The sequence below is a fragment of the Manis javanica genome, chromosome 15 (genome assembly GCF_040802235.1).
Source record: "Manis javanica isolate MJ-LG chromosome 15, MJ_LKY, whole genome shotgun sequence".
Taxonomy (NCBI): Eukaryota; Metazoa; Chordata; class Mammalia; order Pholidota; family Manidae; genus Manis; species Manis javanica.
The window spans coordinates 81,721,617-81,741,604 of NC_133170.1; the positions used below are offsets into that span (position 1 = coordinate 81,721,617).

Sequence of the window (19,988 nt, forward strand, 5' to 3'; positions counted from 1 at the left end):
CTGCTGGCCCCAAAGGTGAGGCTCCCTCCTGTCTCACCGTAGGCCTGTCCCACATGCAGAGGGCTGGGCTCTGAGGGAGGCCCTGCGGCCTCCCGGGTATCTCACCTCATGAGTGCTGCCTCCAGACAGCCCGGAGAAACTACCGATTAGTTTGCCTGGAGTGAAGAAGGTTTCAAACCCACCCTTCTCTTCCTGTTTGAGGACACAGATCTCTGAGAATCAAATGAACGTTATCAAGCCTCTCCCCGCAAAGGACCCCACCTACAGAAATCTGCATAGAAATTCTGGAGATTCGGAGAACCCCTGAAACCCTTCCACGGACTTCAGATTTGGAATTGCTACACCAAGCCATAAGCAAGGTTACCTGAAAGTTCAAATTAGGCCAAACCATGGATATACTTAGCATTAGCAACCGTTGATACACTTAATTGATTCTTTATTAAATGTTAATTGACTTTTTTTGCAAAAGCTAAACAGTAACTATTTTAGGCTCTGCAGGCCATTCTGTCTCGAGTCTCTGTTAAAACTACTCAACTCTGCCTGCACTACTGGTGGGTGAGGCATCCACTTGCCAGAAATGTGGCCCATCCCCTGGGACCCTCAAGGACCCCATCACTGCACATTCAGGAGCATCCGGGTGGCTCTGTGAGGGTTGGGGGCACTCGGTGTGTGGGAGAGAGCCACTGAAGCCCATGTATTAGCAACCACAGCAATGTGTGAACAAATGGTGGGGTGTGTTCCAATGAAAATGTATGGACTGTGGATAAAATGAAAGTTCCCGTGGCCAGGATTCCCACCTGGCCCTGGTTGGCTAGCCCACTACACACTTGTGGGCAATACGTTGCTATTGACTCTATATAGGGAGCTCCACCCAGTGCTCTGTGGGATACGGTGGCACCGCTGCAGGAGAGCAGAGCAGAGGCTGGAGTGGCAGCAGCGGAGGACAGAGGCCCAGAGGCAGAGCCCGGCTTGCTGCGTGCAGACTCACTCTGAGTGAACAGGATTTTAGTGATTGACCTGCCACTGTAGAAATAAAGTTGGGTATAACCCTTTCACCCCAAGAACGTTCTACTGTCATTTCTTTGGTCACACTGAATCCATAGTGAACTTGACAGGGGCTGAAACCCATTGGCAAGACATGGACACTGAAACTTGTATTTGATATGACTTCCACACGTTGCTAAATATTCTTACCAAGTCTTAAAAATGCACAAACCATTCTTAGCTTGTGGGCCATACAAAAACAGGTGGCAAGCCCACAGGCCATAGTGTGCCAGAGGCTAATACACTTTTGTGTATCTTATTTAATGCTCACAACTGTATAGATTACCCATATCTATTGTCTACCAGATGAGGACACTGAGGCTCAGAGATTCAAGAAGCACAGGAGACAGGACTTGAATCCACCTCCAGGCCTGTTGGCTTTCCTGACAGACAAGGCGGGTGAGTTTAACTTGTGGAGAAAGGGAAGGAAAAGGTGGCTGGTGGAGGCGCTAACACGGGGCAGTGCTCTGGGCCCTGGGGGTGTAGGGGAGGGTCTTTGAATGGTCCGCACTGCAGGGGAGGGCGGCTGGCCTCCTGAGCTGTTCATCCAGGGAAGGGAGGCCCCAGATCCAGCACAACTGGTGGTCCTCACATGGTTTTGCATCTCCCAGGTTCTCTTAATTATAACCAGTTTAGCAATTCCTTGTTCTCCTTTGCTACTACCCAAGAGCTGGAACCCTCAGCAGGACTCCTAGCCAAAATCCTGGCTAAAATCATTTCTCTTTCCCATGTAGGGAGTCCCAGTGTCTTAGAAAATTGCCGTTCTTCTTAGCGTTGTGAGGCAGGCAAGGCTGGCCTGTTCGCATGCTGTCTTGCTTGGGATTTGCTGTCCAAATATCTTAGCAAAGGGGTAGACAGAATCTGCTCACCTGCCTTGACTCCTTGCCCTCCCCACTGACTGTGGGGCTCAGGTAGACTGACTGCAAAGGGCAGACTTCCTTTTTGGTGCTCTTTGCCATTTCTCCATTCCCACCTTGGCAATTTGCAACTTAGGCCTAAGGCTCTGGAACTCTCTTCTCCAGAAACACACTCCAGGGCATACCTGTGGTTTATCTGGGGTGGCAGGGACTGGAAGCTGGGGCTGAAGAAGGTGGCAGCTTGAGGAGCAGGAGAAGGGCGTGGGTTTGATGTCACACCTGGGGGATGTAACCATGGCTGAGCCAGCTGGCTTCACCTCGGGAGCCTCTGCTCCTCCTCAGACGAGCACCAACACCGTGAGCGCCGGGCTCGTGGGGACCTGGGTTCAATTTGGGCTCTGCGGTCACCAGCTCGCAGATCTCAGGCAAGTTACTTTACCTTTCTAGCCTCAGTTTACTCATCTATAAAATGACACGACAGTTGTTTCTCATAGAGTTGTTAGGAAAATTAAATAAAATAGTAAGGGTAATGCATTTAGCTCTGTCACAGGCATTTTAGTGACTTTTACCAGTAAACTAAGGGTGGTAATGCTCCTAACCACAAAGGACTGAGGGGAGTCAGTGTGTCAGGGCCTGGCCTGTGTCAGGGTCCTCTCAAGCCACACTTCATAGAGGTCACCAAGAGCATGGGGAGCCTCGGAGGCACGCTGCCTTTGGGACTGAGAATCCCATTTGGGATTGAGAACTCCGTGCAGTTATCGAACTCTGAGGATACAGTGCATGAAGCAAGGGCAATTTCGTCCTTAGAAAATAATTCCCAATTTGGTTCACATACATTCAATATGTGACCGTATTTTATAAAAGTTATGTGTGACTGACCCTCTCAGGGACACATCTGTAGTATGTAAATACCCTTCTCTGCTGGTTTCCTTATCTGCTGCTTCAAGTCAGAGACAAATACAGAATTTAGATGTACTCATATTTCCCTCGTGGCCCCAGGTGGTCAAACAGGCAGGCTAAAGCCCCAGGCCCAGCTCCAAGAGGAAAGGCGCCGAAGAGCTGCAAGCCAGCTGGGCTACCTGTTGGCATGGCCTCCAGACCCTGCTTCCCGCGCTGTGGGTTCTCCCTATACAGGCGTCATCTGGGCTCAGCCTTGCTCGCTGGCGCCACCCAGTGGTAAGACCAGAGAGCTGCAGGAGGTCATCCCCGGACAGGGGCCTCCACAACCTTCCGGCCCTAAACCTGGTCATTAACCCAGGATTCTCACTCTCATCGCGACACATAGAAGCTCTCCAGGTTTGCTAACTGTACTAGAAGGCGAATCTTCTGGGCCCTGACCCCATAACAGGAAGATCTTTAATTAAGAGCATCCTTTTTTCTGCTTATAAAAGGAATTCATTCCATCACTGGGGAGTCAAGCTCCCCTACCTGACCCTGAATCACCCCTAGAGACACCTGCTGGTGCAGGGACCTCCCAAAAGCTTCCCCTTGGGGCCAGCAGGACATTCAACCCCCAAGTCAAAAGGTCCTTCTCTTTGTTAACTACAAAATAAACATCTCCAGCCCCACTGGACTACTTACAGTACAAATGTTTATGCCTTTGGAAAGAGAAAAAAGAGTTTTGCAAGTTCTCCCTAAGCAGATGGGCGCCACGTCTGTGATTAACCCTCAGCAACTGGGTGTCTGATCTTCTGCCAACAGAATGGGTCTGCAGCAGTTGGGAGGGCGGCTGATGTAGACTTCTGCTGACTGTTTGACGGGCCTTCAAGGCCCTGGGGTACTCTCTGGAAAGGACATCAGCTACATCTTTAAAACCCTGCGTCAGGCACTAGGGTTCTACCTGCAGAAGGCCCCCAGTGCCTCAGTACCTGCGTCAGGTAAAGTGCTGTGAACAGGGTTCAGACCACTCGGGGCAAGACCCTGGCAATGGAAGAGCAAGGCCGACCGTGGGGCTGACACATGCTGAAGAACAGGTGCTTAATCACATCGGTGACGAACACTGAATAGATGCCTAAGGAGCTCCCTGTGAACTCTACACACTGCATAGTATGTCATTTGATCCTCCCAACAGCCCCTCAGGGTACAGATGGTTATATTCACATTTTACAGGTGAGGAAATTGAGTCTTGGAGAATAGTCTGCCGCTGACAACATTTAATCCAGGCTGGGTAGATTCTCTTCTTCAAACAAAATGTGACCCTTGCGGGAGGTCGTTCATGCTGGTGAGTGGTGGCAAAGCTGGGACTGAAACCCAGGCCTTTATGATTTCAAAGTCACATCTGCCCATCTCTGCCCATTTGTGTTCAAAAACACAAATGACAGTTATCACCTTTCAGACCTCCAGAAGCAATGCCAACTTCAAAGGAGCTGACCTGTGACTGCTCAGTGCAGAGATCATGGTCAGGGAGAGAGGCAGTTGACAGCTGCCCCATGAGTCCAGAGTCCCATCATGAGAGGCTGGAGGATCTGACAGGTCAGCCGCCTCCATCTTTCCAATGGGAAAACTGAGGCCCAGAGAGCAGAATTCATGTCCAAGGTGCAACCATGACCTTGTCTCCATAGTCAGTGTTCTCTCCACGGCTTCATGGAGCTTCTTGAAAAAGTTGAAGCCAGTGGCAAGAACCAGATGGGGAAAATGGGGAAAAAGCTGGTCTTCCTGGTGGGTTCCCTGGGCCCTTGGTCTCAGAGGAGGACCTCATGCAGTTTCTAAGGGTGTTCCTTGCTTATGCAGAGTCAGCCATGGACTGATTCCATCTTTAGCTTCACCATCGTACAGATTAAAGACACCTTGTATCACAAATGGGCAGGCGAGAAACAGAGTGTGGGCAGAGGGTCTCCAGGAGATTTTAGGGGTGAGGCCTAGGAGTGCGCTCCTTCACTGCACTTCCCCCACATCCCATTGGCCATAACCAGTCACATGGGCTCACTTGAACGCAAGGACCTCTGGTAAATGTATGTAGTCTTCCTGCAAGCAGGGAGATGTAGGAAATGAAACTGGTGAATCCAAGGCATTGTCTTTGCCACACTATTCAAAAGCTCATGTCACATCAGGGCTTAAAATGCCTCAAAATTAGAGGGAAGTAATGTTGTGTGTGTTGCTCAGCTCATGGGAGGAGCAGCAGAGGGGAAGGCTGGAGAAGCGGACTGGTCCAGTATGAGAAACACCAGTGAAAAGGTAGAAGGGGGAGAGGGTGCTGACTTGCAATCGAGCTCCATGTGGCTCAAGTCGCTGACATCAGTCCAGCCGCAGCAGGAGAGGGACAAGGTGGTGCCAGAGCAAGAAGCAGAATTTTCCAGATGAATGTCGCAGAAATCCAATAGTCCTGAAGACATCAGGGGGAGGCCATACCAGCCGGGAGTCCTGGATGGCTCTCCAGAAAAGTAGAAGATGCAAGATGGAGCTGGGAAATGAAAATAAAGACCAGAGGGGAGAAGCAGACATGAGGCACTGGGCACCCTAAGGCAACAGGGACTGGTGCTGCCTCTATATTAAATAGATTCCAGCCCTATGGGATTTCAGCGTTGGTCCCAGACGACCCTGCCATCGGGGCGTGGGGTGCTGTTCATGGAGTCTACTTTCCAGCCTGATGGCACGGCAAGGCAGGAGGAAATGGAGCTGGGGGAAGGTGGGCGGGGTGGTCAGCTCCGAGTGCCTTGCTCAGTGTCCTCAGTCGTAAACATTTAGGAGGGATTGGTTTCAGATTCCACTTGCTTAGGGAGCCAGATTAGAGAGGAAACAGGTGCTTGCTGGTGAGAGATGTTCCAAGACAGAGAGAATGATGAGCTCTGAAAGCAGTGTGATGCCGAGGATGACAGATGAGTCGTGGAGTCCGGGAGCCCAAATGGGAGAATGAGGCTGTCAGATTCAAGTCAGAGGGAGGAGGACTGGTCTGGGAGGCAGGCTCCTCCTGACCTTGGGAGGCTCTCAGGCACAAAGAGACATTCAAGGAGGCCTCTGCATTTTTTAAAAAAACAGTCCTGAAGTTTTTTTAATGTTAGAAACATTACGAAAGCAGGAAATAGAAATGGAAATGGCCGTGGATAGCGGTGGTAGATATCCTCTGCTTGTCACGGAGGGATTCAGGCATAGACAGCACACCGATGGGATGCCGCTCCACTGCATTAGCTAGAACGGGCCACCGCCGCTTAAAGGAAAAGGGAACCTGGTACAGTGAGCTCAGGCTAGTTACAAAACACGATCCAAAGAGGAGGAGTGATTAATAATAGCATCTTGCTATCTGTTGAGTACATACTATGCCAGGCACTGTGCTGTGCACACGTATTAGTTATCCTCTACTGTGACAAATTACCCCAAAATTTAGCAGCTTAAAACAATGAAAATTCATTATCTACAATTTCTCTGGGTCCAGGTTCAGGAACAATTTGGCTGAGTGGTTTTGGTTTAGGGTCTTCTAGCAGGTTATAATCAAGGCGTCAGCCAGGAGGACACCCATCCGAAGGTTTGGCTGGGGCTGCAGGACCCGTGTTCAAGGTGGCACATTCATGTGGCTGGCAAGTTGGTGATGGCTGCTGACAAGAGGCCTCAGTGCGTCGCCGCCACTTGAGCCTCTCCATGGAAATGCTCAAGCAACCTCAAGACGTGGTAGCTGGCTACCCCCAGAGCAAGTGGCACAAGAACAAGGAAGATGGAAATCTGAATGTCTTTTAAAATGTAGCCTCAATATCACACTCTGTTGTTTCCACAATATCCTATTGGTGCAGGGGTCAGCCCTTCAGTATGGGAGGCAGCTACACAAGGGTGTGACATCAGGAGGTGGGGATTGTCGGCGGCCATCTGAGAGACTGGCTACCGCATCATGTGACTTGCATTGTCTCACTTAATCGTCATAACAGAGCTGGTAATAATATTGTCTCCTGCTCAGAGGAAGAAAGTTTGTTCAATATCAAACAACTAATTAAAAATTTAACTAAAAATTAAGAAAAAAAACTAATAAATAGCAGAGCTGGGACCTGAACCCAGCTGTCTCTTGGATATATCTGAACTCTGTGGTGAGCAGCAGTGATAGGAGCAAGGACTGACAGAAATGTTCACAAAACCCTGTTAGACCCTGGCCTCCAAGGAGCAAGACATTGTGTTTCTCCCCTTTGGAGAATCCAAAGGGGGATGGGCAGTTTATACACAACTCTCCCAAAAGCCATGGAGAGTCTTGGCTCTGGGAGGGTACCAGTGAGGAAGTAAAGTAGAGCAAGGGGCTTTCTCTCTCCAACCTTCCTCAGTTCTCCCCAGGAGACGCTGCTACTCCAAATGAGACTGATTCCAGAACAGTGGCTGAGTAGAGTGTACTAGTGGTCAGGGTTACTTTTAGAAGATCCTTCACACACACACACACACACACACACACACACACACACCACTCTCTGTCTCTACTCATGCCACATGCATGCACACAACCACACATGTACAAGCATGTGCACACATATGCCCACACTGTCATATACTCATGTACACAAGTGCATGTTTGACACATTCATGCACAGACCACCTGTGCAGACACACTACACACTCTCCTCTTAGGCTTTCTGCCTCTCAGTGACCAGATGGTTAATTCTTTCCACAAATACTTGTCAGAAACCTACTTTATACCTGACATAGTATTAGGTGCTAGGGATATAGTGGCAGTAAAAGTATACATGGTCTCTCCTAGCTAATGCAATAAGACAGGAAAAGGAAATAAAAGTTATACAGGAAGGAAGAAATAAAACTACCTTTGTTCACAGATGACATCATCATCTGTGTAGAAAATCCAAAAGAATCAACAAATAAACTCCTGGAATTAATAATTGATTATAGCAAGGTTACAGGATATAAGATTAATATACAAAAGTTAATCACTTTCCTTTATAACCAGTGATGAACAGTGGAACTTTAAATTTAAAAAAATAATACCATTTACATTAGCACCTCCAAAGTTGAAATAATTAGGTATCAATCTAACAAAACATGTATAATATCTATATGAAGAAAATTACAAAACTGATTGACAATATCAAAGAACCAAATAAATGGAGAGCTATTATGTGTTCATGGTTAGGAAGACTTGCATATTGTCAAGATGTCAGTTCTTGCCAATTTGATCTATAGATACAGTGCAATCCCAATAAAAATCTTACCAGGTAAATATATAAAGAGCTCACACATCTCAATAAACAAAAAGCAAATAATCCAATTAAAAAATGGTCAGAGGAGCTGAATAGACAGTTCTCCAAAGAAGAAATTCAGATGGCCAACAGACACATGAAAAGATGCTCCACATCTCTAGTTATCAGAGAAATGCAAATTAAAACCACAATGAGATATCACCTCACACCAGAAAGGATGGCTACCATCCAAAAGACAAACAACAACAAATGTTGGTGAGGTTGTGAAGAAAGGGGAACCCTCCTACACTGCTGGTGGGAATGTAAATTAGTTCAGCCATTGTGGAAAGCAGTATGGAGGTTCCTCAAAAAACTCAAAATAGAAATACCATTTGACCCAGGAATTCCACTTTTAGGAATTTACCCTAAGAATGCAGTAGCCTAGTTTGAAAAAGACAGATGCACCCCTATGTTTATCACAGCACTGTTTACAATAGCCAAGAAATGGAAGCAACCTAAGTGTCCATCAGTAGATGAATGGATAAAGACGAGGTGGTACATATACACAGTGGAATATTATTCAGCCATAAGAAGAAAACAAATCCTACCATTTGCAACAACATGGATGGAGCTAGAGGGTATTATGCTCAGTGAAATAAGCCAAGTGGAGAAAGACAAGTACCAAATGATTTCCCTCATATGTGGAGCATAAGAACAAAGAAAAACTGAAGAAACAAAACAGCAGCAGACTCACAGAACCCAAGAATGGACTAACAGTCACCAAAGGGAAAGGGACTGGGGAAGATGGGTGGGAAGGGAGGGATAAGGGGGGGAAAAAGAAAAGGGGCCTTACGATTAGCATGCATAATGTGGGGGGGGGCACAGGGAGGGCTGTGCAACACAGAGAAGACAAGTAGTGAGTCTACAGCATCTTACTACGCTGATGGACAGTGACTGTAACAGGGTTTGTGGGGGGTACTTGGTGAAGGGGGGACCCTAGTAAACATAATGTTCTTCATGTAATTGTAGATTAATGGTAACAACAACAACAACAACAACAAAAACCTGGGATAGAGAGATTGACCAAAAAAAAAAAAATCTTACCAGGTTTTTCTGTGGATTTGGACAAAGTGACTCTAAAATTTATATGAGAAGGGAAAAGACCCAGACTAGCCAGCACAACGTTGTAAGAGAAGAACACAGTGGAGGACTGATACTATGTGATTTCAAGACTTAAAATGAAACTACAGTAATTAAGACAGTGTGGCATTGGTAGAAGAATTGATCCAAGGAACAGAATAGAAAGCCCAGAAATAGCACCCCTCCCATAAATGGAGTCAACTAATCTTTGACAATGAAGCAAGAGCAATACAATGGAATAAAGACAGTCTTCTCAACAAATGGTGTTTGTACAACTGGACATATACATGCAAAAAAATAAAATCTATACACAGACCTTGTACACTTCACAAAAATTAACTCAAAATGGATCATAGACTACATAAAATGCAAAACTGTGAAGTCCCTAGAAGATAACAGGAGAAAACCTATATGGTTTTGTGTATGGCAGTGACTTTTTTGATACAACACTGAAAGCACAGTGACAGAAATTGTCGATAAGCTAGACTTCATTAAAATTAAAAATGTCTGCTCTGCAAAGACAATGTCAAGAGAATGAGAAGACAAGGCACAGACTGGGAGAAAATATTTGCAAAAGACGCATTTAATAAGGGACTGTTATCCAAAATATACAAAGAACTCTGAAAACAACAAGAAAACCTGATTTTTAAAATGAGTCAAAGAACTTAACATACACCTTACCAAAGAATATATACAAATGGCAAGTAAGCATATGAAAAGATGGTCTACATCATATATCATCAGGGGAATGCAAATTAAAACAACCATGAGATACCACTACATATCTATTAGAGTGACCCAAATCAGGAACGCTGACAACACCAAATGCTGGCGAGGATGTGGAGCGAAAACTCTAATTCATTGCTCGTGGGAATGCAAAATGGTACAGCCACTCTGGAAGACAGTTTGGTGATTTCTTACAAAACTAAACATTCACTTACTATATGATCCAGCAACCATGCTCCCTGGGTCTGCCGAAAGGAGGTGAAAATGTATGTCCATACAAAAACCCACACATGAACGTCTACAGCAGCTTTATTCATAATTGCCAAAACTTGGAAGCAACCAAGATGTTCTTCAGTAGGTGAATGGATAAATGACAGTATATCCAGACAATGAAATATTTTTCAATGCTAAATGAGCTATCAGGCCATGAAAAGACTCGGAGGAAACTTGGATGCCTATTATAAAGTGAAAGAAGCCAATCTGGAAAAGCTATATGCTGTACAATTCCAACTATGTGACATTCAGGAAAAAGCAAAACTGGAGACAGTAAAATGATCAGTGGTTGCCAGGGGTTAGAAGGGAGAGAGGAATGAGTAGATGAGTAGACGGAGCACAGTGGAGAGTGATAATATTTGTATGATACAATGATAGTGGATACATAGCATTATCCATTTGCCCAAACCCATAGAATGTACACCACCAAGAGTGAGCTGTGACGTACTCTACGGCCTTCAGGTGACCATCATGCTTCAGTGTATGTTCATCAGTCACAGCGCATGCCCCACTCTGGTGCAGGATGCTGATGAACAGGGAGGCTGCGCATGTGTGGGGGCGGGCGGCACATGGGAAATCTCTGCACCTTCCTCTCAGTTTTGCTGTGAACCCAAAACTGCTCTAGAGAAAAAAATATAGACATGGTTTCCATTCTCATGAAGCCTGTGATCATGCACCCTGAATGAGGCTGACCTTCTGAGGGTCCCTTCTCCTCCTTTCACATCTGCCGTCCTCACCCGCTTCCATTCATTGTTTGGTGCAGGCGTGGGGGAGCCCCTAGACCTGGAGCTTGAGCCCTGCCCAGTTGACCAGCAGTCTGCAGTATGGAAGCAATCACTAGCCTAGTTCATGATAACCGTGTATTTTGAGAGCCTGCTGAAGTTATGGATGCCCGTTTTCTCTTGACTCTGAATTACAATGAGATGGAATTTCTAGAAATCAAGAGACAAAGACCAAAGGGTCCGCTCCTTCCCTGCTTTTACATATGACTCGTTCTGCTTCCTGCCCTCTGTTGGCAGTGGGATTTCTTTATCCAGGCAATGCAGGACTCCACAGTGATGTGACTCCCCGTGGCTGAGCTCTGTGGACACAACTAGGACAACTTCAAAGGACAGGGAGATGTCTTCATCACCCCTCCACAACAGAAAAGGTTGGCTCAGCACAGCTGGTCACAACTGTCTGACTCACTTGAGGCAGGTCACAACTTTCTTACCTCATCCGGGACCCCAGGAGGTGAGTCCCACTCACCCCACTGAGTCCACTTCGCTCTCACTTTGTTATCTCATCAGAATAGTGCACAGCAAGTGGCACTGTCCAGGGCAGAAGGAGGGGCTTCCCTCAGGAATTCAGCCCTGGTTGCAATGTTTCATCATGTGGAAGGGCACATACAGCCTTGTGTGGCCTGCTCAGGATCAATGGTCACAGTTGTTTGATCTCAAAGGGAGACTTGTCGTCCAGGGATAGCAAAGGGCCCTAGGCCCCATGCAGGCTTTTCTGAGAGTGTCTCAGAACCAGGCTGCATATTGATTTCCTGCTTGTCAAAGTCCTTGTGCATATATGTTGCTGGGGGACCTCAGGGAAAGTAGGACTTGGGCATTCCTGGAGCTTCCAGCTGGACACCAACCCTGAGAACCACAGTCCCGCAAGGACTTCAACCACAGGCCTTTGGTACCAGTGAGTGGCATGGGTGCCCAGAAGAAGTTGAGGATGGGGGGCAATGCCATGTGGATCATGCAGTACATTAAGACTTTGAGGGAGGCTGGCCACGCATCTGTAGACCAGGCCTATCCAAGTTACCTTTGGTAACAGATGTCATCCTAAATGCTGGGGCCAAGTAATTTAAAGTCACAATCCAGAAAGTCTGCCTGTCAGAGCTGGAGGTCGTCCCCCATCCCAGTGATGGCAACCTCTGCAGTTCCCGGTAGGTGCCCCACTCCTGCATGCACTTTCCCCAGGGAAGACACTCATGTCTCTCCAGGCAACTGCTTCCGCACTCCATCTGCTGTGATAGGTTGTTCTGGTTGAAGTATATGAAGAAAATTCAGCATCACACAGATATGAAAGTGGAAAATGGAGGGGCATTTCAATAGCCTTTCAGATAATAATGGATATTCTTCTCTGATGTAAAGCAAAATGCAAAAAGTGGTAGTTTCTCAAAGGTTAGTTGCAACATGGGATCTGAAACCCTACTGGTGACCTTTTCAGATTCTTTGTTACAGTGAAGTCCATTGGCCTTCACTCTGAATGGATCTTTTACCCTGTATGATTCTGGCCTTGCTGACCCTTTGCCGCCCGGAGGAGCTGGCAGTTCCCTTGCTGGGAGCCCTGGAAAGCACAGAGGGTACCTTGGCCCTCGTGGGAGCCCAGCCAGGGAAAGGAAGAGGTGACAACGGGGTGGGGGTGGCAGAGCAGTGCAGGACAGCAGCTTTCAGCAGCGCCAGCTGAGACTTTTAGAGGACTGTTGATGAGCAGCCGGCACTACTCCATCTCCAGCTCAGAGCCCGTTACAGCACAGCAAAACCGTCTCTTTCCAGGTCTTCTGCTATCTACTGGCCAGATGCTGGGTAAGTTTGTCAAAGCCCATCTGCTCATCCTTCTGGTCCCTGATTTGCTGCTCCCTTGAGGAGTCCAGCACTGCTGTGAGCTCAGACAACTTGGTGTAAGTTCAGGTTCTACCATTCAGCTCTGTGCCTGGCAGGTGCAAGCTCACATTTACTATTATGATTTATAGGAATACACATGGCCTCCCAGGTGCACCTCCAGCTGCCTCCTGCAGCCCAGCTCAACCTCTGTCTACTCAGATCTGCAGCCATTACTGAGGCGGGGGTGAGGCCAGCTCCTATGTCCACTTTCCCTGCAGCCCTGTAACTCAGGGTCTTGCTGGAGGTCTCAGGGCTGGGGAGGCTCTAAGGAAATGCCGCAAACAACCGCCTATCCATGTCCCTTTTCCCACGGAGCCCAGAGCTGCCATGCCTACTTCCAGAAAGATGGGATCTGAGAATCCAGAAAGAGGAGGGAGGGAGGTCATGGAGGCAGCACACTTGTCTCACAAACCTAAAGCTCGTAGCGAGTACTTCCAAGTTGTGGTGGGGTGTGAATGCTGCCCAGATCCCCCTGGGGGAAGCACCCATTCAGCCAAATGCCATGGGACTTGTCCAAGGACACACCCCATTCCTGGCAGGGAGTAAATGTCCAATGACTGGATGTGCCTCCATGCGGGGGGACGAGGGTCTCCTTTCTGTGACTCATTTTAGCAAAACTCTGAAAGGCCATCCCAGCAATACAGTCCCTGTGGGACTAGCTGATGCCTCCATGCAACTGCATGGCTGACCAGCATCTACCTCCCTCCCCAAAAGCATGCTCCAATCACCTGCTTGCAGAGCTGGGTCTCAGAGCTGCCTCCTCAAGCCTGCCCCAGGTGGATCCTTCACCCCTCCAGCCTTAGGACCTCCCTGAAGGACTGGCAGTACCTTTGCTCAGAAAGGGAACATGGACCCAGTGGCCCCTCACAAGGGCAGGGGTGGGGAACGTGCAGGGTTGGGACAGAAAGAGATGAGGGTTAGATCTCCTGCCTTTTTCTCAGGGTCCCCTGACCATGTAGGCTGGAGGCTTTGGGGACAAGGAGTACAGTGCTGGTTCCCTGAATCCAGCCTTTGCTGTTGAAGGGGAACAAGACCCCAATCTTCCCTGGTGGTGGAATACCACCTTCCACTGCAGGTTTGGGGGGAAGGGGTCTCTCCCGTGGCACAGAGAGGTGGCTGGGAGGGCCCAGGGCAGCCCCATGGGGATGTCAGAAGGAGGGAAGCCAGAGATAGGTCAGACAGTATATAAGTATATATCCCTCCAACTCCACATCCAAGTCCCCTTGGCGAGAACATCGCAGCCAGACCTTTGATCTGTCCTTCTTCAGGGTCCATCTCTTACCAGCCTTTAAGGCCCCAACTTCCCCCTCCCTCTCCGACCTCTGACCCTCCTCCACTCCTTTGGCTGGCTGCCTGGCTTCCTGTGGGAACAGGAAAATGTTGGGGTTTGAGCCTTCAGGGTGGCTCCCAGTGAGTCTTCACCTCTCGGTGTTCGTGCTCTCGTGCAGCCCCCTCCCGCACTGAGCATAGCTGACCCACGCAACCAATGCGATATTGTGTAAAGAACAGAGTGTGGCTCCTAAGACTTGTCCGTAGAAGACATTACAGGGTTTGCCTTCTTCTTCCTCGGATGAACTGCTCTGAGGGAAGCCAGCCCCCATGCCGTGGGACACCAAAGCAGCCCCATGGGAGTCCCATGTGATGAGGAACTGAGGCCTCCAGCCTAAGGCCACGCGATCAAGCCATCTTGGAAGTGCTGCTTTCAGTTCCAGTCAAGCCTTGACCTCAATCTCATTAGAGACACTGAACCAGACCAACTCACAGGCACCGTGTGCATTAATCAATGTTTGTTGATGTTTTAGGGTAACGTGTTATGCAGCAATAGACAACTAATATGGAGTTTCTCAGAATTTAGAAGATCTAGGTATGGAGAAAACAGGTTCTGCCCCCAAACTTTGCTGGCTGTGGATTCTCTGTCTCTCAGATCCTTGGCCTATGGTCCTGTGGCCCTTCCAGATTCAAAAAAGATCTGTTCCCAGCTCTGAAGACTGGTTGAGGTTACAGCTAGACCATCTGCATCAATAGACACAAAGGATGGGGGGTGGGGGGTGCACGCGTGTTTGTGTGCGCACGTGCAAGCAGTGAGGTGATGAGGGATGACATGTTAATTTTCATGTCAAAGCCTGGGGCGTTCAGGAGAGTAGAAATTGGAACTTGTGCACTAGCCCAGCCCAGTAGAGGGGACCTCTGAGAGGTTCAGTCAGGGAGGCAGCCATGGGGACCGTAATGTGGACAGGCACAGGGCTAAGGTGACATTGAAACTGCACCTCCCTCCTGAACCTTTCCTTTCTAGAGCCAGATGTTTGCCGGTAGCCTCTGGACAGACCGTCCCTATACTGCCTCAGCCTTCACTATGGCTGAGAAACAGCTTCTGCAACAACACCTGCCCATCTCTTCACTACCTGAACTGGCTCAGAGTTCCTCCACATGCTTCTCAACCTAGTTGACTTTATATAATTCCTATTCAACAACAGCAGAATGCACATTCTTTTCAAATGGACATGGAACATTTACCAAGACAGACCATATTCTGGGTCATAAAATAAACCTCAATGCATTTAAAGGATTAAAGTTAGCTCCTTCTTTAAGAAATTTAAAAAAAAAAGACTAGTGAGACCCAAAGTAGGTAAAAGAAAAGCATAAAAATCAAAGTGTAAATCAAATAAATAGGATACAGAAAAAGAATAGAGAAAAATCACTGAAACCAAATCTGTTTCTCTGAGAAAATCAATAAAATTGCTTAACCTCTAGCCAGACTGTAGAAAAAAATAAAAAACACTACAGAGGTGACATCACTATACATTCTACGAATACTTAAAGGACAAAAAGAAAACATTTTAAACAACTTTATACCAATAAAATAGGCAATTTAGATGAAATGGACAAATTCTTGAAAGACAGAATTTTACTAAAGCTCATTCAAGAACCAGGAGATACCAGAATGCCTATCTATTAAAGATTTTAAATTTGTAGTTAGAAAACTTCCTACAAAAAAAATTGCAGGCTTAAATGGTTTCATTGGGCTGGGAATTCTACAGAAATTTAAGGAAGAAATAATACTAATCCTATACAAACTTTCAGAAAATTGAACAGGAAGAAATATTTCCCAATTTATTCTATGAAGCCATTATTTTGTTGATACCAAAATAAGACAACAATATTTTAAGAATGGAAAACTACAATCCAATATCACTGATGACCATAGAAACAAAAATTCTTAACAAAATTTTGGCAAATTGAACTCAATAATATATAGCAAATCATCTCAAGTTTTGTTTATCTGGGAGTGTCTTTATCTCTTCTTCAGTTTTGAAAGATAGCTATTGCTGGATATAAGATTCTTGGTTGACTCATTTTTTTCTTTCAGCACTTTGCCTTTAGCCTCCATTGTTCCTGATAAGAAGTCAACTGTTAGTCTTACTGAGATTCTCTTGTATATGAGGATTCATTTTTCTCTTGCTGCTTTCAAGAATAATCTCTTGTCTTGAAACATTTGTACTATAATGTGTTTCAGTGTGGATCTGTTCGTGTTTTTCCTACTTGGAACCCACTAAGCTTCTTAGGTATGTGAATTAATGTTTTCATTACTTTCACTAACTTGGGGAGTTTTCAACCATTATTACTGCAAGTAGCTTTTCTTCTCCTTTCTCTCTCCTATAGTGCTTCCACTGTGCATGTGTTGGTGTGCTTAAGGGTGTCTCACATTTCTCTAAGGCTCTGTTCATTTTTTTTTTTTTGAGAGGGCATCTCTCATGTTTATTGATCAAATGGTTGTTAACAACAATAAAATTCTGTATAGGGGACTCAATGCACAATCATTAATCAACCCCAAGCCTAATTCTCAACAGTCTCCAATCTTCTGAAGCATAATGAACAAGTTCTTACGTGGTGAACAAGTTCTTACATGGTGAACAGTGCAAGGGCAGTCATATCACAGAAACTTTCGGTTTTGATCACGCATCATGAACTATAAACAATCAAGTCAGATATGATTATTTGTTTGATTTTTATACTTGATTTATATGTGAATCCCACATTTCTCCCTTATTATTATTATTATTATTATTATTATTATTTTAATAAAATGCTGAAGTGGTAGGTAGATGCAAGACAAAGGTAGAAAACATAGTTTAGTGCTGTAAGAGAGCAATTGTAGATGATCAGGTGTGTGCCTATGGACTAAGTATTAATCCAAGCTAGACAAGGGCAGCAGAACATCCACGGATGCAGAAGATTTCTCTCAAAACAGGAGGGGTGAGGTTCTAAACCTCACCTCTGTTGATCCCCAATTTCTCACCTGATGGCCCCCCTGCGACTGTGCCTGTCTTAGGTTGTTCCTCCCTTGAGGAATCTTACCCGTCTCTGGCTAACCAGTCATCTTCCGGGGCCATACAGGGAGATGTAAAGTTGGTAAATGAGAGGCTCTGCTCATTTTTATGCATTCTTTTCTCTCTCTGTTCTTCAGGCTGCATAATCTCTATCAGTATATCCTCAAGTTTGCTATTCTCTCTGAGCTGAGGTAGGTGGAGGAGGGAGGGCCTAGGCCATGGCTCAGATTCCACAGTCTCTTGCTGTTGAGATTTAGTAGATTTTCTTGAATAAATGTTTCTGTGTTTGCTGATAACCTTAGGGCAATATCCAGAAACTTTAAATGGCTGTGCTTTTTTCAAATAATTTTTACTAATTATAGTTCTGGGGAGAGAGGCCACAGAGCTCCTCACATCACCCTTCCAGAAGCCACCTCTGAATAGAACATATATTAAAAAACTACTACATCACAATCAAGTGGGATTGCTCTGAAGAATGCAAAGCTCCTTAACATTGGAAAGTTTATCAGTGTATTTACTATCTAAACAGACTTAAAAACTATAATATCATCTCAGTAAATGCAGAAAAACATTCGTTCCTGATAAAAACTTTAAGCAAACCAGAAGTAAAAGGGAATTCCCTTACCTAATAAAAGATATCTACAAAAAAAAGCAACCTACAAGTAATATCATCTTTCAAGGGGAAATATTGAATGCTTTCCCCCTAAGGTCATGAACAAGATAGACCTGTCTACTCTCACCACTTCTGTTCAGCATTGTACTAGAGGTTCTAGCCAATACAATCAAACAAGAAAAAGAAAAGGCATCTATATTTGAGAGAAAGAAGAAAAACCTCCTTTATTTGCAAATACCATGTACATTTATGTTGAAAATATGATGGAATTTACAAAAAAAGCTGCCAGAACTAATAACTGAGTATAATAAGGATGTAAGGTACATGATCAATATATGAAAATCAATAACATTGCTAGCAACAAACAACTGGAAATTAAAAATTTTTAAATACTATTTACAATAGCATAAAAATATTAAATATTAGGAATAAATAAAACAAAGTGTGAAACACTGTTGTGAGCAATTTTAAGTTTAAGTAAGTGGAGAGGTATACCATTTTCATGGATTGAAAGATTCAATATTGTCAAGGTGTCAAGTCTCCCTAAATCAATCAATAGATACAACATAATCCTACTCAAAATCCCAGCAGGATTTTTTTGTAGAAATTGACAAGTCAATTCTAATATGTATATGCAAAGGACTTAAAGTAGTCAAAACAACTTTTAAAAAGAACAAAGTTAGAGGACTCAAATACCTGACTTCAAGACTTATTATAAACTTATAGCAATTAAGACTGTGTGGCACTGGTGTAAAATAGACAAGTAGTTTAATGGAACAGAACAAAGGGTACAGAAATAGGCCCTATATGTCAATTGATTCTCAACACAGATGTAAAGGCAATTTTGTAAGAAAGGATAGTAATTTCAACAAATGGGGCTGAAATAATTCTAGTGTGCTGAATGATGCTCACCCCAAAAAGATATGTGCATATCCTAATTTCTGAAACCTGTGAGTGTCATTTTATTTGGAAAATGGTCTTTGCAAATGTAATTAAGTTAAGAATTTTGAAATGAGAAGATCATCCTGGATTATCTGGGTGGGCCCTATATCCAATAACAAATATTTTTATAAGAGATACACAGAGGAGACACACATAAAGGAGAGACATGCAAGGAGATGGTGGTGTCAGGTCAGAGGTAGAGATGGGAGTGATGTGACCACAAGCCAAGGAATGCCAAGGGTTGCCAGGCAGCAGCCAGAAGCTAGAGCTAAAGAATGGATTTTCCCATAGATCCCACAGAGGGAGTATGGCCCTACAACACCTTGATTTCAGAGTTCTGACCCCCAGAACTGTTTGAGAATACATTTCTTTTGTTTTAAGCCACCAAGTTTGTGGTAATTTGTTATGGCATCCTCAGGAAACTAATACAGACATCCATATGCAATTAAAAAATGTTTTGATCCATACCTTTCACTAGATACAAAAATTAACTTGAAAATAGATCATAAACCTAGATGTAGAATCTTAAACTATAAAACTTCTGGAAGAAAACAAAGAACAAAATCTCTGCAACCTTGGATTGGACAATGCTTTCTAAGATATGACACCAAAAGCACAATCCACAATTCAAATATCAATAAACTGAACCTCACCAAAATCAAGAACATCCACTCTTTGAAAGACAATGTTAAAAGGATTAAAAGACAAGTCACAGCCTGAAAGAAAATATTTGCAAATTACATATCTGATAAAAGACTTGTATCCAGAATATACAAAGATTCCTCAAAACTCAACAATATGAAAACTCAAATAATTTTTTAAAATTTCCCTGGTGAGGGAAACAATTTGAACAGATACTTTACCAAAAAAACAGAAATGCATGGTAAAAAAGCAAGTGAAAAGAAGCTCAAAATCATCAATCATTAGTGAAATGCAAATTCAAACCACAGCTCACAATGCAATTCAGACCACTTCACACCTATTAGAATGGCTAAAATTAATGACTGACAATCCTATGCGTTGATGAGGATGAGGAGCAACTGTGGCTCTCATAAACTGTTTTACAACCACTTTGGAAAACAGTTTAGCAATTTCTTTAAATGTGCACATACACCTACCCTATGACCCAGTAATTCCACTCCTAGGCCTTTACCCAAGAGAAATGAAAATATGTCCACACAAAATCTTTTATGTAAATGTTCATAGCAGCTTTATTTATAATAGCACCAAAGTGGCAACCACCAAAGTGGGTGAATGGATAAACAAGCTATGGAGTATACTTAGTGTAAAAGAGAATGAACTATTGATGTATACAACAGTGGATG

The 19,988-nt window shown here is 44.9% G+C and overlaps 1 protein-coding gene across 2 annotated transcripts in view; it reads left to right on the plus strand.

Annotated features, from left to right (window-relative positions):
- Positions 1-19,988, plus strand: part of KREMEN1 (kringle containing transmembrane protein 1) — a 95,091-nt gene that overhangs the window by 68,814 nt on the left and 6,289 nt on the right. Inside the window, exons 10-11 of one of the 2 annotated variants that reach the window (XR_012125474.1) lie at positions 1,351-1,443; positions 4,011-4,106. The gene's annotated coding sequence lies outside the window, so the exon portion shown is untranslated. Of the gene's footprint in view, positions 1-1,350; positions 1,444-4,010; positions 4,107-19,988 lie in introns of those variants that run through there. The other variant, XR_012125473.1, reaches the window with a different exon arrangement.